This window comes from Phacochoerus africanus, chromosome 8 (assembly GCF_016906955.1).
Source record: "Phacochoerus africanus isolate WHEZ1 chromosome 8, ROS_Pafr_v1, whole genome shotgun sequence".
Classification (NCBI taxonomy): Eukaryota; Metazoa; Chordata; class Mammalia; order Artiodactyla; family Suidae; genus Phacochoerus; species Phacochoerus africanus.
In genome coordinates, this window is record NC_062551.1 from 68,909,401 (window position 1) to 68,931,801 (window position 22,401).

Sequence of the window (22,401 nt, forward strand, 5' to 3'; positions counted from 1 at the left end):
ACCTAAAACCAAAAGGAGAAAATAATTGTTCAAATAGTTCAAACTAGATGTTTTTCTATATAATTTTAGTCGATTAATGTAACATGTGCATGTCTTTCTTACCATCACCCCTCACATAATTAAAATTCCTGGATAATGTTTCAAACTATTTTGTTTTATATCTAATTTATGAAAAATTTTGCTAAACAAACAGTAGTATGTGTGGCCAAAACAATTTAAGATTTAGTAATCTGAGTTCTTCCAAAAGAAATTTTATTAAATCCTTGTAAGAGGGAAAAAAAGCATTTATATTTGTGGATTTATTAATGATGGCCATTCTGACTGGTGTGAGGTGGTATCTCATGGTAGTTTTGATTTGCATTTCTCTTATAACCAGCGATGTTGAGCATTTTTTCATGTGTTTGTTGGCCATCTGTATATCTTCTTTGGAGAAATGTCTATTAAGGTCTTTTGCCCATTTTTCCATTGATTGATTGGCTTTTTTGCTGTTGGGTTGTATAAGTTGTTTATATATTTTAGAGATTAAGCCCTTGTCAGTTGCATCATTTGAAACTATTTTCTCCCATTCTGTAAGCTGTCTTTTTGTTTTCTTTTTGATTTCCTTTGCTGTGCAAAAGCTTTTCAGTTTAATTAGGTCCCATGGGTTTATTTTTGCTCTAATTTCTATTGCTTTGGGAGACTGACCTGAGAAAATATTCATGATGTTGATGTCGGAGAGTGTTTTGCCTATGTTTTCTTCTAGGAGTTTGATGGTGTCCTGTCCAGCACAAATGAACATCTCCTCAGAAAAGAAAATCATGGACTTGGAGAAAAGACTTGTGGCTGCCTGATGGGAGGGGGAGGGAGTGGGAGGGATCGGGAGCTTGGACTTATCAGACACAACTTAGAATAGATATACAAGGAGATCCTGCTGAATAGCATTGAGAACTTTGTCTATATACTCATGTTGCAACAGAACAAAGGGTGGGGGAAAAAATGTAATTGTAATGTATACATGTAAGGATAACCTGACCCCCTTGCTGTACAGTGGGAAAAAAAAAAAGAAAGAAAAGAAAAAAAAGCATTTATATTGGTAAGTAGATGTGAATATTAAAGGGTTTTGTTTGTTTGTTTAGGGTTTTTTTTTTCTTTGTTTTTGTCTTTTTTTGCCTTTTCTAGGGCTGCTCCCGTGGCATATGGAGGTCCCCAGGCTAGGGGTCTAATTGGAGCTGTAGCCACCGGCCTACGCCAGAGCCACAGCAATGCCGGATCCGAGCCTCGTCTGCAAGCTACACTATAGCTCACGGCAACACCAGATGCTTAACCCACTGAGCGAGGCCAGGGATCGAACCTGCAACCTCATGGTTCCTAGTCGGATTTGTTAACCACTGCACTACGTACGACAGGAACTCCTTAAAGGGCTTTTGTTGTTGTTGTTGCTGATACCAAAAAACACAGAAAGCTCATCGTATGATACGTATATAGTATCAATGCATATATTTAACATATTTAAAATGTTTAAGGAGTTCGAGCTGTGGTACAATGGGATTAGCAGCACCTCTGTAGCACTGGGGCACGGGTTCAATTCTCAGTCCAGCACAGTGGGTTAAGGATCCCACATTGCCAGAGCAGCTGCAGGGTAGGTCACAACTGCAGTTCAGCTCTAATCCCTGACTGGGAACTCCATATGCTGTGGGGTGGCCAAAGCGGGGGGAGAGGAGGTGTTTTAAAAAATAAAGGGTTGGTAAAACTAAGAAAATATCTTTTAAAGATGATCAAGAGCCATTCGCCAATCTCACTCCTGAGACCACATAAAAAGAATCTGATGTGTGCACCTAAAGAGATGCAGTAGTTTGTGCAAAGCCACAGGTGGGCCCAATAACAAGTCCTGAAAACCATGCAAAAGGAAGGAGGTAATTTCAACTGGCATTTTACTAAAGGCAAACAAGTCACTACTGCTACTGAGGTTCAGAACCAGCAGAGACTTGACTATACCACTGTTTCTAACCAGCTATTTTTAAATTATTAGAAGATAATGTGGTGAGCCTGCACTAAATACAGCTGTGAACACAGCAGCACACACCATCTGGAGGCTTGGGACTTAAGCAATTTTTCGAATGTACAGTATATTCACTTTATTTTGTTCCTCGGAAGCTCAACAGTCAAATATAAACTGACCCTTTTTTTAAAAAAACCACAACTACAAAAGCTCATTCACTTATGTAGAAGCAAAGGCATGAGAAACAGATCCAAGTGTAGATGAACAATTACCTAATCTTTCCTGGCAAAAGTATTTCAGTTTTATAAAGAATCCTCCCCATGCTTACCTACCATATTCTCAAAACTCTTCACAAGTAACTTCTGATTAATCTTTGAAAATTAAAATGTTTTCTGCTTTCTAAAGTAATGAGCACCCATTACCTCATTTTATTGCAAAAACCTAAACACAACGGTCACATGTATCATAAAATCCTACCTTCAGAATGCCACGGCCATTAAGCTCTTAATGCATCAACCAGTTAATGCCATGAACCTCTTCCAGCTGCCTTCTATCCCTCCTCTCACTACTGAACTCAACAATTTCTTCCCAACTGCAAACTAGCTTCTTCCTCCACCTCCTAGGCTGCTCTGTTCGACAAATGCTCCGATTTCCACCAGCTCCTGATTAGGTAAATGGTACTTTTTTCAACAGTGTTTTCTCAGTTCTCATTCTCTAATCCAAAACCTACAACATGTGACTCTCCTGTCGCCCCCACTCCGAAGCACCCTCCTCCCTGTACCATCCTCCTTCTCTCAAGTCCTTCTTCCATTCCCTCCTCTTGTCACAACACTGGCTTTTCCTTTCCAATAACTCCACACAGCGTCAGTGTGACATTCAGTGAGCGCTCTCTGGTTGGCCAAAACCAGCCTCGAACCTGGCTGGGCCGCCCCTATGTGGAGGAAGGCCAGGGGAGGCCCCTTCACAAAGGCACAAGGGTCTACCTCTGACACGATGAGAGGCGGTCAAGGTAAGAACAGGAGTCAGGATCTGGCCTGGAACCCAGGCCTCGCCAAGCACCAGCTGTGGGCCTTGGTCCACTCGCCTCACCCCTCTGACTCTCCGTTTCCTCACTTGTACCTCAGAGGCTTCAGACCCGCACGGATTAAATAGTTCCCGCAAAGACAGAACGACAGTAAGGAAAGGAGTCAGCCATAATCCTGCCATCCAGAGACCAGCACCGTTCATGTTGGGTATACTTCTTTCTAGTCTTTCCCCTCTGCCTCTGCAGGAAAGGTGGGTGCCCACGTGCCTGGAATCAGGCTGCGTAATCAGTCTGGCATCTACAGTTTTGCCCGCTGACTTCGCATTATGCTTTTACATCATGACGGGTTTAGTGGTTGCATGACATCTCCTTTTATGGATAGAGCATGATTCAAGAGTCCCCTTCTACTACTGGGTGTGTAAATTCACCAATCACTATGTTTAGTTTCCTTTTTGTTCAATTCTTTTTTCCTTCCCCAGAAAGTCTCTTCCCGCTTTTCTACTCCACCCGTGAGCCAAAAGTTGTTAACAATGGCTAACGAATCATTAAGCAGTGTGAGAAACACATTTTTATCAAGGAAAAAAAAAATAACGGCTTAAAGAACAATACTAAACTTCCCGTGTTAAACGAATCACTGGCATGCCCAGAAGTTATCTTTGGAAGTCCTATATAGCATCATGCTCTTTTTAAAAAAAAAAAAAAAAAAAAAAAAGGCCACACCCACAGCAAATGAAGTTCCTGGGCCAGGGATTGAATACAAGCTGCAGCCTACATAGCACCTGTGGCAACGCCAGATCCTTCAACTCACTGCCCCAGGCAGGGGATCTAACCAGCACCTCTGCAGTGACCAGAGCCACAGCAGGAACTCCATCCTGATCTTTGTAATTTGATCTTCCTCCGTTGGAACACAAGTGCTGTGAGCACAGAGACTTCAGCTGTTTTGTATCTTCAGCATCTAAAACAGTGCCTAGAGCACAAATATTGCTCACTATTATAGTATTAGCTGTCATTAGGTACCAAGCATTTTCCTAACACACCTCCTGAGGTAGACTTTTTCCCACAAAGAGGCTAGTAAGTATCTCATCCTTTGTCTCACGGTGATGGGTGATAGGAAAAAGGAATAGAGAAGACAATCTAGCTATTTGCCACCAATTTATAAGGGATAAACTGATTACTCATACCAGCAGAGACTCCATGTGACAACATTAAAAACTGAATATGGCTATGCTGATTCTTCCTGCAATTACATTTTAACATTATTGTTTTATTGCTTTTTCATTAGAAACATGTAAGTCAGTCAACTATACCAAAAATTAAAAAGATTTAGGAGGGTAAGCCTAAGACTCTAATCACCACTGATATTTGGAATAAAAAAACATGGTCTCAGAAATAAAAAAAAAAAAAACACAAATGAACTTCTGAAATAATCTGTTTGGATCTAGGATACTTACTAATACTTCCTTCTATTTTTCCTTGGATTCAGCAGTCTCTACTGCCAATCTAAACGTCTCGCTTTCTTTTAATGAGAGAAAACATTTTATAGATGTTACATTGAAATGATGCATTTTTCTAGAACTGCTGCACTCTTTCCTCATTTCAGGTTATTTTAGGAAGGACTCACTTCTCCAATGAGTTAAAAAATAGCTCAGCAGGAGCCAGCTTCCCTTCCCTCTTCTCGTCTAGGCCCCACCGCCCCACTATCCCCTGACAACAACAAAGCCCCGTGTGTTCTTCCATCAGTAACCAGGGCCAGTGAAAAAGGCATCCCATTAGCTTTATGCATAAACAGATTTCAGTCAGTTTTGGTTTTGACTTATGCTCCTTTTTTTCTTGTAACGTGGTGGACGGTCTTAGAAGGCAGACAGTAAGAAGACCAAATCATTAAGAAAATGTCTCATTCACATTCACAGTCTATTTTACACCCTGACAAGCCTGACTTTGTCACAGACCCATATTCAAAGACTCAAAGCTACTCAATCTTACAGTAAATACTTTCCAATAACTTGGAGCCAAAAGCACATATTAAAATTTAAAGGAAGCCACCCGCGCCCCTCCCCCCAACCCCAGCAGAGACGTTTCTAAATCTTTGGATTAATCATCTAGCCCATGGCCAAACTGCTCTCAATCACCGGCTCCTCTCTCAGTCCCTTTGGTACAGTGTAACAAGAGATGAGAGGGAAACATTTTAGCAACGTTATCTCCCCTGAGTTAACATTTATTTCTGAGTTTTACAAACTAATCCGAGAATAGCAAACAAAGAACCATTTTTATTTGGGTGGGGAGGCGTCCCTTGTCATTATAAAATGAATGGTCCCACTGGCTCCTCAGACTAACACAATAGCAAGCAAAACCCTTTGACCTTGGAAAAGCATAGTAATACCTACTAATAAATTACATAGCTTAGCAATTTCCTCAAAACCAAAAATAAATCTCTCATAAACTAACTATTACATGAGTAAACAAAAGCTTGTCATGTTCTATCATTTGCTCAAAAGCAAGCACAGTGGCTGTGGAAGAAGGATTAAGAAACACAGCCAGACAAGTCCATAAAACCTCCAGTGTAAGATAAAACTCCCCTGCAGGAGCAGCCAATGCATTCTGACCTAACAGCTGTACAGCTGCACTAATTAAAATGAAGAGCTAGTCTGCACACCACACGGGCAATTCACTGAACGTTACTGATAAACCAGCAGGGGTCACACCATGGCCGCTCCCCCCACCCCCCGACCCCCGTCACAATCTGAAAAATAAATTGGCACATAGCTGAAGGTAACTGCATTTGAAAAGGAAAGAAACTTGAATATATATATCCAAGCGCTTCAGAAATAATCACAACCATGTAGACTGGAACACGGCCTATAGGCTATAAAAACCAATACACGCACAAAGGAAGTGGTACAGCTACATTACGTCAGCTCTCGCCTCAATTCATAAATGCAAAACCACAAAACAAGACAAAAACCTAAACAGCCTTTTGCTGGAAACCTTCTTAGAGTGAATGAATGTCGGTTAAGTCTTTAAACATGTTAGTGAACAGTACTCGTTGATGCACCACTTTCAACAGCCGCGGGAAGGGGAAAAGTACTCGCAGTTCTATCACGCAACCAGATCAAATAACACTGCAAGCACAGCCTGCCAAGCACCAGGGCCTGCCAGAGTACAACGAGCACTCAAGTGCTCTGGACTCAAAACCACCTTTCACTGGTCCCAGAGATCTTTGTAAAATAGTTTAAACCCTACTAAATTACAGACTTGGAAAAAAACAAACACAGGGCTTCTAACTACTGCTCCCATACTATTGTGAACTTGCTGTTAAGCCTCTGAAACGTCTGCCTTGTGTTATTTTACCAGGCAATGTAAATTTTCAGAAAGGCAATTGCCTCCTAGAGCCCAAATCTAACACACATAAAAATGTGGAGTTGGTTCTGCATCTGGAAATAATTGCCCACAGATCAGCAGGCTTACATGGGATATTGTTCCCGTCTGCGTGGTTTCAAATCATGTCTACTTTGGACCTAGAGTTCCTATGGAGGAAAAAAAGGGGGGGAGGTACCAGAATATAGTAATTTTGGCACATAATTTCAAGGACTTTGTCAACTCTGTTCTCCTCAACTTTCACTCACTGTATCTTAAAGTGCAAAGACACAGGCTTCAAAGGGGAAAATATTGACTTCAGTGTTCATTCACATTTTTTTTTAATTTCCACATGGCTGAGAGTAAAACAAAGTAACCTATTAGAAGAGTTTCTCCCCAAGATTCACCCAAACAGCCCCAAGAAGAGCAGTGGCACCAGTGAGCCTGGAAGGGGAAAGGCTGAGAGTAAAACAAAGTAAGGGCTTCTTAGCAAACAGAAGCGGTCAAGCAGGTCTCCCCAAGGCTTTAACCTGAACCAGAGATCGGAGTAAACAGAAGGAGGGGGTGGGGAAGCCACCACCTCAAACCAAAAACTCGAAGTGATCTTCAAAACTATCTCTGCATTTTAGCTAATCTGGTAAAGTAAGTATTTTGATCCAAGAAACAAATTTTATGTCACTTAAGCAGCTCCAAATTACTTTACAATCAACTCCATCCAACTCACTTTATTTTTAAACTTAAATTTACTCCATAGTAAGCAATAAAGTTTTGGATCAAACAGCAGCTTTTAGACTATACACTGCTTCAGCTTTCCTTTTAAAGAAAACGCACACACCCATACACCCATACACACACGCACGCATACACACACACACATACAAATACACACCTTAAAAAATAGTGTTTTCTCTGCCCTAAACATGTTTCTCATTTGGTTTAGTAAATTGGGATTTCTAGAGTTTGGGCAATTAAAAACAAACAAACAACGAGGAAACCCAACAGAAATGCAAAATGGAACGCAGCAAATACCTATTCCTGATTCCTGGAAAGCCACCACTATTCTTAGTAATACCCTAGTTGCTCGTCTCTCTAGGGTCAGCTACTGCACTCCGTACACCCACCTCCGAGAGCCCCTGCGCCCACACTTGTCCAACTTCCTGGCCCAAGACTGCGTCCCCCTCGCAGCAAGAGGGGCCGGCCACTTGCCTGCGGCCGGTCGGTCGCAGCAGGAGCTGAGCCCTCCGGCCTCCACCGCCGCCGCCGCCGCCTCCTCCACCACCTCCTCCTGCGCAGGGGCCCCCCGCAAACTCTGGCCCGCGGGCACCGACGGGACGGGCGGGAGCTCGGGGCGTGAAATGCACTTGCTAAACAAAAGGAGGCCCCGGCGGCCGCAGGGCAGCAAGGCGCGGGCGCCGGTCCCGGCGGCTCTGAGGCTGCAGGAGGCCGTGGCCGCGCCGGGCCCCGCCCGCGACTGGGGGAAGCGGCGGCCGCAGCTCGCACTCCTTCAGCCCCGGCGGCCGGGCCAACACTGCCACATGCCTGTGACCCAGACGCTGGGAGAGAAAGAGCAGCCTCCCCGCGGCGGCGGCGGCGGCCGGCAAAACCCGGGCTGGAGCCTGGCCCACTCCGCGCGCGCCCCTGCCGGCCGCCACCGGGGGCGCGCGCGCACACACACACACAAAGCCGAAGCAATTTTATCTGCGGCCCAGCTTGGCCAGCCTCCCCTCCTCCCCAGTCCTCCCTCCCCTCCCGACAGCCGGAACCGGGAGGCTGCATGATTGATGGCAGCTCTTAAAAGCGTGGTCAGCTAGAAAATGCATCTGCAAGCAAGATATTAAAGAGGCAGCGCAGCCCCGTGAGTGATCAGCAGTTCACACATCCTAGAGCTGCCTCTGCTTTCGCCAGGAATATTAATACCAACCACCTCTGAAGTCTAACAAATGCAGATGAAATAACCAACAATCACAGACACGATGAACACGATTTGTTTCAAACGCACAAGAGAAAGACGCATTGTTTGGTGTGGAACAAAATTTCTGACCTCAATTTGCCTTACAGTTTAAGAATGCTTTGTTAGTCATTTGTTTAAAAGTCTTCTCTCCAATCTTTTTTCCCCAAGAAAATAAGGACTCATCTGCTAGAATTGGGCTTGACTGAAATTCATCTAATAAGGAAGCACAATAAATACACATTCCTTGCCATGTAGCCTTAAGAAAACATATAAGCCCATGGGCTACCAGATTCCACATCCCTCATTAATTCCAATGTTATGTGCATCTAAATAGAATTACCAATAGTAAATTTCAAGTTAGTTTCTTCCATCCCCTAAATAGCGATGAACTTGCTAAATTTTACAAAAATTAAACTACATTTAAACCATGCTATTTCCTAGTAGTAACAGTAATGATCATTTTGTCCTATCACATAATATCGTCTATAGCAAATTTTTAAAAATACATTCCTATGGAATATAAACTCAAAGTATTAAACTCACTCAATGGCAACCCAAATTTGAAAGGTATAAGCTCAAAATTTAAATGATCGCTTTTGGTATCTTTAATATTACACCTTTTGCCTTCCAGGCACCTTTCATGGAACTCTAAAATAGCTTTATGAATGTTACTGGACCTTCCAATAACATTATTAGGTACCCTTAACGATAGGTGAAGATTTAGATTAAAGTGATTTGCCCAAAGTCTCTCAACGAGGGGGTGAGGGGATGGAGAGTAAGCATGGAACCTAGGGATCCCACCTCACTGGCATAGATAACCAACCTGACTTGTGCATTGGCTACTTCAACATCATCGTGCTAATTTGCTTTAAAGAAAACTGAGTGATTCTACAGGAGATAGAAAGATCTCTCTGAAACTACTAATATAGCTCACATACTGAGAGCCAAAGCTAGTGAGGCATGATGCCTTTGCCACCCTGAAAAGTGGCTGTGATCAATACAAGTCAGAGGTGGTCTATGGCTCACCTCTAAGTCTCTGCTCTAAGCTCCCTAAACACCACTCTTCAAGGAGACCATCCTGAGGGGACCTGCGGCTTAAAAATCTGCCTCGTAACCAAGTGGCTCTGAGACCCCTCCATCTATGCCAGAGATGAGGTCGGCCATAAAGCCAAGCTACAGAAGCCACTCCTGTACTGGGACACACTTCTATTTTCTCACCAGCTACATCTAGGCACATGGCAGATCCTAAAGAGAGGGGATTTTTGTCTGCAACACTTTAAAAAGTGCTGGTTTATCCTAAGTTGGAAAGGGCTGCTGAGAATAACAAAACTGCTCTATTCTAAATTCATATTGAAACTAGTCTCCCAATGATTCTTAATGCTTTGACAGCATTTTATGACACTTGAATTTTCTTTGCCCTTGTCTTACACCCTCTACTAATCCATCCACACCCAACCTCCCCACCTTCCGGATACACCAGGCTTTTTTTTTTTTTTTGGTCTTTTTAGGGCCCCACCTTCAGCATATGGAAGCTTCCAGGCTAGGGGTCAAATCAGAGCTGCAGCTGCCAGCTTACACCACAGCCACAGCAATGAGAGATCCAGTCTATGTCTGCGACCTACACCACAGCTCACAGCCACTCCGGATCCTTAACCCACTGAGCGAGATAAGGGATCAAACCAGTGTCCTCATGGATACTAGTCAGGTTCATTACTGGTAAGCCACAACAGGAACTCCTGGATACACCAGTCTTTCGATTTCCCCAAGGTACGAAGATTTCTACCAAAGGCCATCACCGCCTCTTTCCACTAGAACTGAAATATCTCCCTGTCACCCCCTCCTCCAACCTCCCCACAGACAATTTAAAGCCTACTCTTTCAGATCTCAGGTCAAATATCATTTTGTCAAAGAAGCTTTGCCTGAGGGCCCATTCTAGGTCAAGTTCCTTCCTTATAATAAGTTCTCAGGGAACTGTGTTTCTTTCCTTGAGAGTATTTATCTCACCCTTCATTCATTGGTGTGATTTTCTGATGAATGTCCACAGCCCCCTCTAGACAGCAAGCTCTTTTAGAGAAAGTTCTGTATGTTTGCTCACCATCAAATACCAGGTATCAAGTGCACACATCTCTGAAATGAATAAGTGAATTCAAGGCAACAGCTCATTCTATATATTCTTTGCACAGTTCTTGGCACCAAAAAAAAAAAAAAATGCCTCTACCAAATACGTAGCATCTACACAAATAAATCTTAAATATTAAAAGTCTAGTAAAATGAACATTTTTATCCCATTTTACAGAAATGTGAATAATTGTGACTGGCTTAACTCCCCCAACAGAGACCCAAACCAGGGTTCTATCTGTAAGCTACATTTTTTTAAAGGGGTTAAATGAGGCACAGAAGCCATCATTAACATATTCAAGACAAGTTCTTCCTACCTATGTGCCATTTAAGCCAGGGGCAAACAGCAGCAGATAAACTGAATGGTCTGCTAAATACCGTATGAGCAACATAAACAGAATATAAAATTCTGAAAGTACATTATACAGTAGTTTGCCTTCAACATTTCTCTGAATGCAAAAGTACTACCGAATCCTGGTGTAAGTGGGGGAAGGGGAAGGATTACCACCTCTCTTTTACACTCAACTACTTCTTTATTTTCCATTTTTCTCATCTCTAAAAGACCTCCACTTCCCTGACATGGAAGCCTTCCTAAGAGCTCTCGTAACCTGAGGACTTGACGTCACTGGTGACAGACCACTCCACAACTGCCCTCCCAACTCCTCGAACCCCACTGATGTGAGCTTTTAAATTACGGGATCTATAGCTAAGAAAGGAGAGTTATTATAATAATAATTTCTCAGATGTTTTGCACCTGCACACAAGAAAAAACAAAAGAGAAAGCGTGAGATGGAAGAAAAAATACTAGAGATACCCCAATCTCCTCCCCAAATTAATCCTCACAGTTACTTTCAGCATTCCACGTGGCACTGCTGGGTTCCCACAGGATTTCCCTCTGACCTTGTCTAAGTCGTGCTTCTTTTGTCCTAAGTTCCACTCCTTGTAAGTTCCAGCTCCAGGTTTTATAACATTCTTCATTTATCAAAACAACCCTGTCAAGTTGAGTACCATTAACAGATAATGAGAGGAGACAACAGATGTGGTTAGAAGCAAAGCACTCCATATTCTACAGGCCTCAGCATGCAGCCAAGTGAGCTGACATCTGACTTTATCCTAACATTTATAATTAAACTCCAAGTCTAGTTAAACTAACATTAAAGCTATGACCGGGAACAGCACACAGGGGAAATGTGAGGTATAACCTTGGCGCTGGTGGAACAGGGTTCAGGTTGTTTCAGAACCATAACCAGGAGCAACTACCCTATATTTCCTCTCTCTGCCACCCGGCTTCTGTCACAGCAAGAAGACTTCTGACCGCCTCTTCTAAAGAGAGCAGCTTTGGGAGTTCCCGTTGTGGCCCAGAGGAAACAAATCCAACTAGTATCCAGAAGGATTTGGCCTCGCTCAGTGGGTTAAGGATCCAGCACTGCCATGAGCTGTGGTGTAGGTTGCAAACACAGCTCGGATCCTGCATTGCTGTGGCTGTGGGGTAGGCCAGCAGCTGTAGCTCCGACTAGACCCCTAGCCTGGGAACTTCCATATGCCACAGAAGTGACCCTAAAAAGCAAAAAAAGAGAGAGAGAGCAGCTTTGGACCACTCCCCAAGACCACCGAAGCGGGAAGGAGCTTGCATTTTTTCATGAAAGTTTAAAAATAGCACTCTAGGAGTTCCCATCATGCTGCAGCGGGAACAAATCCGACTAGGAACTACAAGGTTGTAGGTTCGATCCCTGACCTTGCTCAGTAGGTTAAGGATCTGGCATTGCCTAGAGCTGTGGTGTAGGTCAAAGATGCAGCTCAGATCCTGTGTTGCTATGGTTGTGGCATAGGCTGGCAGCTGTAGCTCTGATTGGACCCCTTGCCTAGGAATCTCCATATGCCATGAGTACGGCCATAAAAAGCAAAAAAAAAAAAAAAAAACACCTAGCAATAACTAGTGAGGTCTCCCAAAATTATTGTCAACTATCAGGTTGACACAATAAACACCCCTAGAGCATTATCTAGCAAAAACCATTCAGATCAAGTTAACTTAGCTCATCTCCGTGTCGAAAGGTCAAAAGATTACCAAAGTCAGTCAAGCAGACAGTGACCAAGACCACAGGTTGTGTTATACTAGTAGCCATATTTGCACAGCATCCTGGGGTGGAGGAGTGGGGTTTCTGGTATTACTCTGTAGAATATGGAGTTATAATTTTAAGCAAACCATCCGCTTCCTTCCTTTATCCAATTCACAAAATGGCACCCACCACGAAACCTTGAGAGTTTTCAAAAGAAAAATGCATGGTTCTTTTTGGATCCCTTTTGGATTGTTTATTATATGCTCCTACAGAACATGCAAACAACTCCGTTCAGTAAGCTGAAGTGTCTCTCTCCAGATTCTCTTCTAGAACATACGTATACAAACTAATACAAATATTTAGAGCACATACATTCATTTATCTGATGATTCGTTCTGCGGATTTTTATTTCATACGATATGGCAACTTGCTCCCCTCACGTCATAGCAGACCATTAACATCTGATTCCTCTTTAGAACTGCACAAAATTCTGCTGTGTGGGAGGACCATAATGAACAAGTCCTTAATTGCTATAACTCACTTCTGTGTGCATTGCTATGCATGTATGTATTTCTATACTACCATCTCTAGCTCAACGGATGTGAACTTCTTAGTCTCCAAAAGTCTGGACCCATATATAGACTCTTCCCAACAGTAAGCCCTGTCCTCACACTCAAATTCTGGCTGTCCGTGTGACTCCTGCATTACACATGCCCTGGACTCCTACTGCCCTGGCCATTCTGTCTTGCCCGATGACTGAACACAAGCAGTCAGTGTCCAGCCTCTTCTTGTCATACTCTGGCATTTCTCATGCATGAGAAGATTCACTCTCAAGCTGCCACTATGATACTACTGATTTTACTTCTCTAGCCTGAGCTTGCTGCTGCTGCCGCTGCTGCTTCTTCTTCGTAACAGATTCATGTTCTCAAATGCCCTCTGGGCTCTACCTCAATCTTATCCCACAGACTCTCTCCAATCATCCTAAACAAAATCAAAATATTCTTCCCCACATGTCCTGGTTTCCCCCACACAGTCTCAGGATATTACTGTTACCCTAGTAGTATACATATTAATAGCATGTCCTTTCTTTTTAACAGAACTCATGGCTTACATCCTAAAATGTATGTGACAGAGTTTCCTGGTGGTTCAGCAGCTTAAGGATCTGGCTTTGTAGTTGTTGTGGCATGGGTTCAATCCCTGGACTGGGAACTTCTACATGCTGAAGGTGTGACATCAATCAATCAATATTTAAAAATAAATTTTAAAATAAAATATACATCAAGTCAGAATTACAACATTAAACATTTCTCAGCTTATAGCACAACTGAATGACATTTTTCTCTTTTTTTTTGGCTGACCCTGTGGCATAAGAAGGTCCCAAGCCAGAGATCAGATCTAAGCCACAGCCACGGCAACACCAGATCCTTTACCCACTGTGCCAGGGCCAGGGATCAAACCTGCATCCCAGTGCTCCTAAGACACCACCGATCCCATTGTGCCACAGCAGGAACTCTGAATGACATATGACTTGATAACACATATCATCTAATCCTTACTCTGCAAGTCTTAGATGCAAATCAAGGTCAGGTGTTCACTAACATGAGTTTTTAAAATAAACTTTCCAACCTAATTACCCATCCAGTCATTTATCACATCACTTTCCATTCAGCCAACATTTAATGATCAATTCACATAGTTTTCTCTGTAGGTAAGGGTGCACAACAGAAATGAAAAAACTTAAATCGGGAGTTCCCGTCGTGGCGCAGTGGTTAACGCATCCGACTAGGAACCATGAGGTTGCGGGTTCGATCCCTGGCCTTGCTCAGCGGGTTAAGGATCCGGCGTTGCCGTGAGCTGTGGTGTAGGTGGCAGACGCGGCTCGGATCCCACATTGCTGTGGCTGTGCTGTAGGGCAGTGGCTACGGCTCCGATTAGACCCCTAGCCTGGGAATATCCATATGCCGAGGGAGCGCCCAAGAAATGGCAAAAAAAGACAAAAATAAATAAATAAATAAAATAAAACTGCCATCTCCAAGGATGACTTCAAAAAAAAAACTTAAATCAACTAGGATGATGTTGATAATTAAAACCATAGAAAAAGACTCAGAGAACCATTAACAAATATGCTGCAATAAACAGGAAAACATTCCAAATTACTGGGGAAAAGTGAGTTATGTCCTCTAATGCCAGGATCTTAAAATTTACCTTTTTCGTTTCTTTTTTTTTTTTTTTTTTTAGGGCTGCACCCGCAGCATATGGAGATTCCCAGGCCCTGGGTCCAATCGGAGCTCTAGCTCTGCACCTGCACCACAGCTCACAGTAACGCCAGATCCTTAATCCATTGAGCAAGGCCAGGGATCAAACCCGCAACCTCATGGTTCCTAGTCAGATAGTTTCAGCTGCACCATGACAGGAACTCCTGTTTACTCTTTTTTTATTAGAGAATAAATTTGAGTTAATTTCAACCTACAAACTGTTGGAATCTACATAATATACTCATTTAAAATAACTAGAAAGAACATCAGATCCTGAAAATCAAGGAGGCTAACCTTTAGTAAAACTATGGACAGCAGCTATTCCAAAATTAAATATAGGTACAACATTAAGGCTGGACATAAATTAAATTTCCGTTTGCTTTAGACTTCCTCACACACCCCAAGTATGTATTTGACTGATAAACTGCTAAAAAGTATTTAAGGAGTTATTTCATGAAATACAAAATTATCAGCATTATTAAAATACATTCCTGCAAAAGGGGGTAGAGGGTGGAATCCAGCTTGCAGCAAATCAAACGCTGCTTTTCTAAGAACAGAGAGCAGAAGGGTGAACTCCAGCACTCTGCTGACACACTAAGTCCATCCAAGGTGAGACCTGGAGCTTTTAGGATTTCAAGTGTGCAGCCCTCTCAGGGATATAGGATGTGAAACATCTTAAAGCAACTGTAGAGAAGACAGAGCAATCCCTAAGACAGCATAAGCTTTAAACATCTTAAGGACATTTCCAATCTCTATTCTAAAAACTCACAAGAGGAGTTCCTGTCATGGCACAGCAGAAACAAATCCAACTAGGAACCATGAGGTTGTGGGTTCAATCCTTGGCCTCGCTCAGTGGGTTCAGGATCCAGCATTGCCGTGAGCTGTGGGGTGGGTCGCAGACGTGGCTTGGATATGGCATTGCTGTGGCTCTGGTGTAGGCCGGTGGCTACAGCTCCGATTAAACCCCTAGCCTGGGAACCTCCATATGCCGCGGGTGCAGCCCTAAAAGGACAAAAGACAAAAAATAAAAAGTAAAAATAAAAACTCACAAGAGATCTCAGATTGTATATATGAAATTATAATGTTCTAATAGAGTGATACTTTGAAAGGGCAAAACTAGTTGAGAGATTTTTTGCTTGGAAAAGTTTATGAATTTAAAAAAAAAAAGTTATGTGGATGAAACTGCTCAGAAACTCAGGACCCTGACAGGATGTTTAGAATGGGGCCTGACAATATGTGATAAAGTCAGTGTGGAGATCCAGCCAAGTTTACTGGAAGTTTAAAAACCCCAAGGGGAATCTCTACACCAAGAATTCAAAATATTAACCAGATAATGCTTACAAATCCAAAACACTGCTTTGCCCTCTTGCTAAAAAAGTTCTGCCGTATGTTTTCTCTGGTAACATGCCTCCAATAAACTCTTTTTTAAAATAAAATCACCAACATCTATTTTAAGCAAAATGTAAGTATAAATGTTTCAAAACATTAAATAAGCACCATTTCCAGATTCGACATCACAGGTAGCATTAACGACCCGGGGCTTTTCTGCTTAAGAACCACTTCTCTCTGAAAAATGTCAGAGGACTGGGGAATTCCCATCATGGCTCAGAGCTAGCAGGCCCGACTATGATCCATGAGGACGTGGGTTCGATCCCTGACCTTGCCCCGTGGGTTAAGGATCCGGCAACATTGCCCTGAGCTGTGGTGCAGGTCAGAGACTCAGCTCGGACCTGGCGTTGCTGTGGCTGTGGCACAGGCTGGAAGCTACAGCTCTGAATCGACCCCTAGCCTGGGAACTTCGATATGCCGTGGGTGTGGCCCTTTAAAAAAATAAAATGGAGTTCCCGTCACGTGGCGCAGCAGAAATGAATCCAACTAGAAACCAAGAGGTTGTGGGTTCAATCCCTGGCCTCGCTCCACGGGTTAAGGATCTGGCGTTGCCCTGAGCTGTGGTATAAGTCTCAGATGCGGCTCAGATCCTGCACTGCTGTGGCTGTAGCACAGGCTGGCAGCTGTAGCTCCAATTGGACTCCTGGGCTGGGAATCTCCATATGCCACAAGTGAGGCCCTAATGAAGCAAAATAAAATAAGTCAGAGGACTCTAGTTCAAAACATCCACTGAAATGTGCAATATATTAGCTAAAACAAAAATGCAAAGCCAGAGTCTCAATAATGTCTACCCGAACCACAAGGGGTGGTTTCTTTCTGTTCTTTGGAGAAGGGAAACAAATTTTGAACATCCATTTGAATTTAATTTTAACTGATCAGAAAAACACAAATACTTGGGCTGCAGGAAACAGCTAGGGCATTCGATTAACTCTAACGTTCCGGATCATCACCTCAAACCGAGAGAGCCAGTGGACTCCACCGGGAAAAGGAGGAGGGCGCCGGCGGCAGACGCTGGTACGTTGCAATGATTATAATGTAAGCATGTTCCTCTGTGCATCCTCACCAGTGAAAGGAAACAACCGCCAAATGCCTGCTTTACAGCCTCTCTAGAACAGGGCCTGTCCCTTTAACGGCGGAGTTTTCTGACAGGCCAACTGTAGCAGACCTTCAACAGACAGAGATGTTTCAAAGCTGACTGGGTCCCATCCCCTTCCACTCAAGGCCTAGCAAAGATCAGACATGAGTCCTGTGCCGTTTACATTTGGGTGTGTATGTGCATTAATCACTTTTATACTTGAGGGCTTTAGAAAAATTCAATAGATTTTTTTTTTTAAATGACAATAACCACTGAATATAACCATAGCTGTATTGGTCTTTTTCTCAGGAACGTCAGAAAAGCTTTAAAAACAGGAAGTCTGTGCTATCAGGTTCAGAAATGTTTGTTTTAACAGTCTAAGGCCTTATGGTTGCAGCGTGCAGCCCGGTGCTGTGGAAGACGAGAGTCTATTCTTTCCAGCTACGGATTAACATCCATCCGGAAAAGGCCAAAAAGGTCCCCAAACACTAGAAAAGCACATTATCCTAAAATAAGACTTGTTATAAAATCTGAACTATAAGTCCTCCTACCTACGTAGCCCTTTCAACATGACATAGGAGCTAATTTCGTAAGTGTAGGAGGAGGAATAATGCATCTTTTGGGAAGAAAAACCATAGTAACCAATGCTAAAACACAGCCACCCAGCAACAATTAGCAGTTGGGTTAAGAACTGATATTTGACATTTTATACATGTTTTCTATTGATTACCTTAATTTTTATCATACTAAATTACTGTAATCAAATACAAGAATGACAATCTTTCTTAAACGGAAATTCTTGCTAAAAAACCAAATCAAAGCAGATTACCTAAAAAACTTTTACCCCCCCAAAAAATGGTTGGTTTCTGCTTTTAAAACCATGGTAAGTTTTTCAATTCCACTAGATTGCAAAAGGAATTCCTAATATATCCAACATCAAAGCTATTTTACTTCAAAAAACCCAACTTCATGATTCTATTCTTTATTTAGCCTTTGATTTACATGTCAAAAAGAATGGCTTTATCAACACCGGCTTAATCATTAGTGGACCCTATTTCATATAGAATTAAATGTTAAATTATAAAAACGTTAAGGCAAAAATCAAAATATTATGATATGTATCCTGTCAATTTAAAATCCGCTTGGGGCGTTCCCGTCGTGGCGCAGTGGTTAACGAATCCGACTAGGAACCATGAGGTTGCGGGTTCGGTCCCTGCCCTTGCTCAGTGGGTTAAGCATCCAGCGTTGCCTTGAGCTGTGGTGTAGGTTGCAGATGTGGCTCGGATCCCGCGTTGTTTCGGCTCTGGTGTAGGCCAGTGGCTACAGCTCCGATTCTACCCCTAGCCTGGGAACCTCCATATGCCATGGGAGCAGCCCAAAGAAATAGCAAAAAGACAAAAATAAATAAATAAATAAATAATAAAATCCATTTGGCTTTTAAAAGGTGCTGCTTGTAAAATCATAATATCAAGATAAAGTGCTTTAAAACATGAACATAAAAGGCTATTACCACAAAAGTATCATTTACCCCAAGGTGTCAAGAAGCAAAACAAATCAAAGTGATTTTCTATTTGATAATTATAGTTACCTTAATATTTTTTCACCTTTATCTCCATGATATTCCTACAGGGGACTGAACTACCTTCATTTAACATGTGGGACTAGGGAGTTTCCGTCGTGGTGCAGCGGAAATGAGTCCGACTAATATCCATGAGGATACGGATTCAATCTCTGGCCTTACTCAGTGGGTTAAGGATCCAGCATTGCTGAGGCTGTGGTGTAGGCCAGCAGCTGCAGCTCTGATTCAACCCCTAGCCTGGAACTTCCACAGGTTAGGCCCTAAAATTCAAAAAAAAAAAAAAAAAAAAAAAAAGGCGGAGGTGGCGCGGGGGGTGGCAGACAGTAAAATGACATTCCCTGGACCAACTAGTGAACTGAACTTTTAACAACTAACCCTAAATGAATCCTACTGGTTTTCAATTTAGTGTATGTTGTATAATGAGCAGGCTTTTTTCCTGAAAATTAGAAGATAATTCTGGAGAAACTTCAAATTTTTGAGGAAAAATAGTATCCAACCTAAAATTCTACATCCAGCCAAACTATGAATTGAGTATAAAATAAAGATATTCTCAGAGTTCCCATCGTGGCACAGTGGTTAACGAATCCGACTAGGAACCATGAGGTTGTGGGTTCAGTCCCTGCCCTTGCTCAGTGGGTTAAGGATCCAGCATTGCCGTGAGCTGTGGTGTAGGACACAGACTCGACTCGGATCCCGCATTGCTGTGGCTGTGGTGTAGGCCAGTGGCTACAGCTCCGACTCGACCCCTAGCCTGGGAACCTCCATATGCCGCAGGAGCGGCCCAAAGAAATAGCAAAAAGACAAAAAAAAAAAGACATTCTCAGACATACACAGCCTCCAAACATTTATTTCCTATGCACTGTTTCTCAGGAAGTTACTCCACCAATGAAAAGGAACCAATGAAAAATCTGCAAAAAAATGTTCTGAATGACACAAAAGGGAAGACTACTTCCAACAACTAGATGGCAGGTTTAGACATTAAATCAAGAAAAAGGGTTCCAGAGAGTTACCGTCGTAGCTCAGTGGGAACAAACCCGACTAGCGCCCATGAGGACTAAGGTTCGATCCCCGGGCCGGATCTATATATTATCACAATAGAAATTTTCAATGTTAATTCAATCACAGACTGCGATATAGCTACATTAGAAAGATGGAGGAGGAAAAAGGTGATACAAAAATGGTAAATCCTCAACTCTCATTGGGCAAAGTAAAGAAATAATGCCTAAAAAAGAAAATAAAGACAAGTATGCTCTTTATCAATTCTGAGGTAACAAAGGAATTGCTTTTAAAAGTTAAAACAGTTTCTCTAGAGAGTGAGACCCAAGGATGGAGGAGTCAACTTTAATAAATAAATAAACACATCTGATTAAGTCCATGTACATATATTACCTAAATTTAGGGTACATATCAACAAAAATGTTGCTGAAAAGACTTAGGTACTTGTTTGAAGAAATTTACTGCCATAGACCATTAGCATTTTATGATGTGCTTTACTCAACTTGTGAACAAAGCTGTAAATTTCAGAGGAAGGGAGGGAGGGAGGAAGGAAAGGGGGGGGCAAGGGAAGGAGGGAGGGAGGTCTAATTTATTTTTCATCATACAGAATTTTGCCACCTGCTGGCAAGATGCTTAAAATTTAGCCAGTCCATAAAATAAATAAATAAATTTTTTAAAAAACTCAATTTTTTAAAAAAGGAAAAACAGAAACCCCCCAAAAGTCAAAAAATAAATGCTATAAGGACCAAATTCAATCACTATAATTTTAGTATACATACGACATAAAACTAACTATAGTAACAGCTTTTGAAAATAAATGCTGCAAAAGCAAAAGTACAAATAAACTAGCCTCAAAAACATAAATTTTCTAAATAATGTTTTAGCATTGTACCCATTTGTTTATTTAAAATTATGTTCCATAATCAGCTAAACTTCTTTTTAAGAGAGAATTAGATGAATAAAATAGAAGACTTTTTTTTTTTTTGTCTTTTTGCCATTTCTTGGGCCGTTCCCGCAGCACATGGAGGTTTCCAGGCTAGGGGTCGAATCGGAGCTGTAGCTGCCAGCCTGCACCAGAGCCACAGCAGCTCGGGATCCGAGCCGCGTCTGCGACCTACACCACAACTCACAGCAACGCCGGATCCTTAACCCACTGAGCAAGGGCAGGTATGGAACCCGCCACCTCATGGTTCCTAGTCGGATTCGTTAACCACTGCACCACGACGGGAACTCCCAGGAGACTTTTAAAATACCAGTTAGAGGCAAAATTGCAAGCTGACCATTATGGTAACAGTGGTATTTTTCATCTCCTCCCAAACACGGTGCCTTTTCTTTTATTGAGAACAGTGCTGAATTTTAATGCCATTGTTTCGTCAATAAAAAGTGTTCACGCGCACTTCACAAGTTCATTAATAATCCTCTAAGAAGACCTAAATTAAAGCCTGGCAAGCAGTTTCTTATCAAACAAAACTTGCCCCTGGTTTGTTAGAACTAAATGTGCCAAGTGGCACATTAAGATGTGGGAACACACTTTAGAGGTTATGCTCTGGACGTGTTCAATGACTCAAACGGAGATATCATTAGGCAGCAGCAAAACAAATACTAGGATACCTATATCATTCGCAATCTGTTAAGTTTCAGATGGATAATTTTATGATGACCACCAAGAGCTATTAGGATAAACTTTAAAAGGAGACTACACTCCCTAGATTTCCATTAGAGAACGGGAAGGAAATGAGAATGGATCCCACATTCAGCATTAAAAGCAAGAGAAAGAGTCCAGTAATTCCCAGAGAACCTGCATTGTGCCGACTACATTGTGTGTGTTTCGCGTCCGTGGGAATGCTGACATGTGCACTGCAAGTGGTGATTGAAGAGTCAATTAAGTAGTGGGAAAGGGCTTGCAGCAAAAGTTTAAACTAAAAATAATCCATTTACAGGAGAGCAGTACAAAAATAAAGCTGGCTAAACTATAATCAAATCTGTACTTCCAGTTTCAACAGTAAACGCAGCTATTAAGAGTGGTTAACACACAAGACCATAAGTGCATCCAATTTTAAGTAAGAAACATCTGTTTTACCAATAGCATCCTTGATATATCCTCCATTCCTCTGCTCAGAGAGACAGGATGTGGGAGTAAGAACAGAGCAGGTATGATCCATGAAATAAAGAAATCAGTTTACCTTAGGGAATACTGGGCCTTTCACAAAAATTTCTAAAATTATATATATATGTCTTTTTAGGGCTGCACCCACGGCATATGGGGGTTACCAGGCTAAGGATCAAATCAGAGCTGCAGCTGCCAGCCTACCCCACAGCCACAGCAACGCCAGATCTGAGCCGTGTCTGCAGCCTACACCACAGCTCATGGCAACACTGGATCCTTAACCCACTGAGCAAGCCCAGGGATTGAACCTGTGTCCTCATGGATGCTAGTCAGATTTGTTTCCACTGAACCACAATGGGTACTCCTAAAATTATATATTCTGAAGCTACTAGATTTCTAGAACTTTACAGATTTTCTTAAGAAATAAGGTCAGATGAGAATGCAGTCTTTCCCTCTACTATTTTTTAGACCCTACCAGCTGGGGCAGTGTCCTTGTTTCCACAATGAAGAGTGGCAAA

At 42.3% G+C, this 22,401-nt stretch overlaps 1 protein-coding gene across 3 annotated transcripts in view; it reads right to left on the bottom strand.

The window, feature by feature from the left end:
* The window catches only part of RERE (arginine-glutamic acid dipeptide repeats), a 404,974-nt gene that overhangs the window by 299,947 nt on the left and 82,626 nt on the right, over positions 1 to 22,401 (bottom strand). Inside the window, exon 1 of one of the 3 annotated variants that reach the window (XM_047791578.1) lies at positions 7,478 to 7,625. The exons of the other annotated variants lie outside the window; for them this stretch is intronic. The gene's annotated coding sequence lies outside the window, so the exon portion shown is untranslated. Of the gene's footprint in view, positions 1 to 7,477; positions 7,626 to 22,401 lie in introns of those variants that run through there. 3 annotated transcript variants of the gene reach the window in all.